At 41.0% G+C, this 5,344-nt stretch overlaps 1 pseudogene; it reads left to right on the top strand.

Moving 5' to 3' along the window:
* Positions 1 to 5,344, top strand: part of LOC137975897 (ATP-dependent DNA helicase RecQ-like) — a 404,352-nt pseudogene that overhangs the window by 324,720 nt on the left and 74,288 nt on the right.

The following is a 5,344-nucleotide window of genomic DNA, read 5'->3' as shown; positions in this document are numbered from 1 at the left end:
TAATCAAGTTATTTGGGACAATAAAAACTTAGCTGTTCAATAGCTAGCTCTCGCTCTTTAAAAAGTCACAGTCGGTGACTTCCTTTCTGATACGGGAGTCTTCCTAAGGGGTGCTACCTGCAAATCTCTCTCCAACAGAGCGAAAGACCGTTGTAGTAACGCCCCACCAATATACCAACCAATGGTTCGTGGTGCTGCCCTATGTGCAGGGTTTTTCGAAAAGGATAGTCGATTTTTAAGGCAACAATAAATCAAGGTCGTCTTCAAACCAGTGAGAACTCTGAACAATCTGTTCCCGTGACCAGAAGCCCAGGAAAAGGTTGACCTGCCACAATCTGGCACAGTATACAAAATGATTTGCACCAACTGCAATTTTTTATACTACGGTCAAACTGAACGATCACTGAAAAAAAGGATTTGCAGAACACAAAACGGCTGTTTCTATGTTCGAAAATGACTCCAAGATCTCCTGCCAAGTCCACGAAAGAAACCAAGAAATGGATTTTGGAAGAGTCAGACCGGAGTCGTTGGACATGAGGCCAACTTTCATGCGCGACTCTTTTTGGAAGCCTAGATGTCAATAAAGGGTCCGTAATCTGGAATTGACCACATTGTCATCCCGGAAGTCTTTAGCACGCGCACAAGACTTGCGCTACGTTTTTTCTTGAAACGTCGCGGGGAGTTCTTCCTCAGCGAGTGTTCGACGTGCTGCTCTTTGAATCACGCGTGCTAACGTTAATATTTCAAGTGATGAAGGCTCAAGCACCACACGAAACATCCTGAACGAAACATCAAAACTAGTCAGTGTCAAACCATTAATATACAGTTTTTTAAATTGGAATGTAACGATGACTCTCCAGGAAGCCCTCTGCGCTTGGCTCAGCAAATATAAAATTAAATTGATATTCTGGCAGCTAACTTGTATTCTTAGTTGCATCCACGTGATGAGAGAGGCCATTTTGTTGCACAAAACAATAGAAAATGGCCCCACAAATTAATAGTCAAATTCCCAAAACACATTTTACTGCATTGTTCTGTCCACATGGCCGCCGTGACGTCAGATGCAAACCCTCAATAAGTGTGTTATGTAGTGTTTAAGAAACGAGCAGCATTGTTTTAGCGGGTTTATCTGGTTTATCGTGACGTCAGATGCAAACCATCAATAAGTGTTATGTAGTGTTTAAGAAACGAGCAGCATTGTTTTATCGGGTTTATCTGGTTTATCGTGACGTCAGATGCAAACCCTCAATAAGTGTGTTATGTAGTGTTTTAGAAACGAGCAGCAGTGTTTTATCGGGTTTAAAAACACGAGGCATTCCACAAAAAGCGTTTCCCAGGTGACCAAAATGTGAGGGCGTTCTTTATATAAAGAATTATAACGAGGAATGTTTTATCAGGTTCAAACCTAATTCACATAGCTTTTAATCGATGTTTTTTTAGGCTGTTAGTTTCATGAATTATTAAGGATTTTAGAAGTAACGTAATGCTCACGTAATACATCCGGGACTTAAAAGTTCAGTTGTTGTTCAACATGTGCTCGACTCTCTTGTCTGACAAAAACATGGTGTTTTGAAGCGGGATTTCTGGCCCTCTAACGCTCGAATCGGTAAAAATAAAGCGCTGAAACTCAAGATATTTGCTAAAGGTATCACACAGGCAGGCTGTAAAGACCTTATTTAAAGCCTTTTCAGGCACACGCCACCATCGAAGCTTTTTATTTGTTTCCCGAGAAGAAAACACAGACATGGCTCTGGTTGGCACATTAATGACAATAGGTGACGTCAACCATATCTTCCCTATGGAAAAGGGATGTCTTGACGTATACAGAAATTTGCCGATGACTGAAGCTGACAGACAAGATGCCAATGTAATCCTAACAAAGCCCAACGACTATTTCGCGACGAAAAGAAATACAATTTACTAAAGGTATGTCTTCAACTCTAGTGCAAAGATGAACGTTTTGATCAGTTTTTGACCGCACTTCGAAAACTTGCCCGCACTTGGCGGTTTGGCACCTTTGAAGATGAAATACTACGCGACCGAATTGTCACTGGTTTACGAGACCATGGCATCGCAAAAGGAGTCTAAGAGACACTATGCTAACACTTGAAAAGGCTATCGACATTTGTCGTACCATCGAATGGCAGCAAATCAGAGGAACAAAATGGAGCAGTCGGATGATGTCCACTACGTCCTCGGACTGAAGAAACGCGACACACGCGAAGACAGTGGCATGAAACCCCGCTCAGGTAACAAATGTAAATACTACGGTGACATGCATGTAGCTGGAAACTGCTCAGCTTATGGTTAAACCCGCACCAAGCGTTAGAAGAATAATCATCTAGTCAAAGTTTGTTAGTATACGCCCAAACAAACTGAAAAGAAACCCAAACCTGTGGAAAGAAAGTCCAAACAACCTCGTCAGCGTGTACATCACATGGAAGGAGATAATCAGCATCTACACGTTTCAGGCACACAGAGACAAGAGGGCATATGCTGCGGAAACTCATGTATCAGCCAGTAAATTAGAAGCAACTACTACTGTAAAATTTCTAGTAGACACGGAAGCATCTTGCAGTACAATTACACAAGAAGAAGACTACAAGAAGGTTACGGATAAAACACCTCAGCCCACCAACACCAAACTAAGGCTGTATGACGAGTCAGTGACATACCCCATTGGCAGTACCACACTTTACTGCACCCATTAAAGTCCATTTTGAAGTTATTGAACATGCACCCATATCTCTGCTATCCGGAAGAGCCCCTGAGTCCTAGAAACTCCTTCAATTCAATGAAGAATGTCCCCGGCATGTTAACCCTTGAAACCCTTGCAATGATCAGCCATTCAGCTAATAATACAAAAATACCGCAATGTTTTCTCTGGCCTTGGAAAACGTCCTGGTACCTGCGACATTGAGGTACACAATCAGCAGTGACTCAGACATCATGTATTGGCCAAGAATGACTACCGTATTGACAGAACCAGTACAGAGGGGTAAAACATGCCAGCAGAGCCAACCTGCTCTTCGAAAAGCGCCCCTTATAACGTATAACGTATCCAATTAAACGTCTTCCATGGTAGACTGTCAAAGGTGATTTCTTCAAATGCGATTATCAAAATTATCTAACAGTTTTTAATCTATATTCTGACTACATCGAGATTAAAAAGCCGAAAACGTTAACTGCCGCTAAGCTAGTTGATCAACTGAAAGAAGAATTAGGTATTCATGGATTCCAGTCATTTTGATGTCAGATAATGGTCCTAACTATGTCTCCGAGGAATTCAGCATGTTTGCAAAACTCTGGGACTTTCAGCATCTCACTTCCATTCCTCACAACCCAAATCAAATAGGAAAGCTGAACCAGCATTCAAGATCGTAAAGTCCAATATCACAAAAGCTAACAAACAAGGAGAGGATATTTGGAATGCAATCTTGAGGACTGAGGAACTCTCCTACTCTTCGTACAGCAGCTCCCCAGTTCAATGCCTCATGGCGCGAAGAACGCAGTCTTCCCTGCGCTGCAAACCCGAAGTCCAGTCCAAAGTACCAGCTCAAGTGATACAAAAACGTAAAGAATTATCATGATGTCAGTGCTAAATCGTTACCCAGTCTTGTTGTTGGACAGCCAGTGCGAGTCAAGACACACCCTCAGTTACCCGGCAGTGCTTGGAAAGCTAACATTGTCCTAAGGAGTTACCTGGTAGAGGTGAATGGCGGCAAGTACCGCAGACACCGAATCCATTTGCGAGATACCGTTGAGTCAAGACAAACCCAATGATCCGTGCCATCTACAGACGTAGACCAACAGACCACTCCACATGCAAGCTCCTCTCGACCACTTCTGCTACAAACTGCGATGGCTCAAGCAAAAGATCGTCCAACAAGCCACCGCCCCACCAAAGATGAAGGCCATAGCGTCTGTAATGGCGTCCCTCAGCAACCAAGTGACACGCACCAGATCAGGACAAGTTGTCAGACCAAACACACTACTAAAGGACTTACAATAAGACTTTGGTTGAAAGATGTTTAATGAAGACTGCGATTTGTTGGAATATTAAGTTTTATAAAGTTGTTAAAAGAGGTTTTATTTAAACGAAGGAACATTATATTGTTTTCTTATCTTTTCACAGACTTAGTGTTCTTTGGAAAGAGGATATTATGTAATTTAATGCTCTTTTGATACATATCCGGGACTTCATTAAAAGTCCAGTCCTTGTTCAACATGTGCTCGGCTTTCTTGTGTGATTGTAACAAAGTGTACATTGAATATTGTGCATCCCACTTCCTCACGAGTTTATAAGGGCACTGAGGTCAAAGCTATCTACCAAGTCACAGTGCTTTATGCCATAACTGTCAACTGAGCTGCATTTGTTTTCCAAGAGATTCAAGTTGTCTTTGCGTAATATGTAGCTATAATAGTGCACGATATTGTTTTGGTATCGTAAATCAATTTAGTGCTATTGTACATGTCTTAGGTTAACTGAAGAAAATAAAAGGGAATCTAGTAAAATTGTTTGTTTCAACTTCCTTTTCACAGCAAGTTTACATGTACTGTGGGCGTCTGACACCTTTTCACGACAAGAGTTTACTAAAGTTAAACATTATCCGGCGGGGTTAGTATCTGGAAGGGAGACCTTAAAATATACGCCTCGCTGTCAGAAACAAAGGACCAAAAATTCTGTTTTACCGCTCAAAAATGTGAACTAAGCAAGGTACAGATTTTGTTAGCCTGCTTTATGCAAAAGAACTATTGATGCAAAAGTAAATAAATATTGATACACAGTTTTTAAGAAGAGCAGAAGGAAGTTTTTAGGAAGAGTAGATCGAGAATAGAAAAAATTGCCATTAGCAAGAAACTTTGCGACAAGAAAACAAAATAAATTTTGTGCCGCGAATACAAAACGTTAACACCAGCGAAAAATATTTTGGGAGATTTTTACTACGTTCAATTTTTCTCTTGTACTTTGGCTGAACAAGTGAATCGCAAAGTCGAAAGTGACGTCGATTTCAGCGGCCACCTGTGATCAAGTTACCTTGCGTGTTACCAAAAACTAAGAAACAAACGATACATCTGTGACAAAATGACGGCAAGACACTGGGTTTTTGTTTCTGTTAGTTATAAGTGTTATATAAGTGTTATAAGAAATGACAAGAAATGTTCGAATTCAACACAAAGATCATAATCGTCTAACTTTTGAGGTTGACCACTGTTTCTGCTAGGTCAAAAATTCACTCTCCTAGACGAGCTTATTTATCACCAGGTAATTCTATCGTTTTGGAAATTAAAAGCTGCTTCATTATTCATCAGTGTCACAAATTCATGCTGATTTTGCTGCTCA

Source organism: Montipora foliosa, chromosome 11 (assembly GCF_036669935.1).
Source record: "Montipora foliosa isolate CH-2021 chromosome 11, ASM3666993v2, whole genome shotgun sequence".
NCBI lineage: Eukaryota > Metazoa > Cnidaria > Anthozoa > Scleractinia > Acroporidae > Montipora > Montipora foliosa.
Note: the sequence above shows the minus strand (reverse complement) of the source record. Positions and strands in the feature narration are given on the sequence as shown.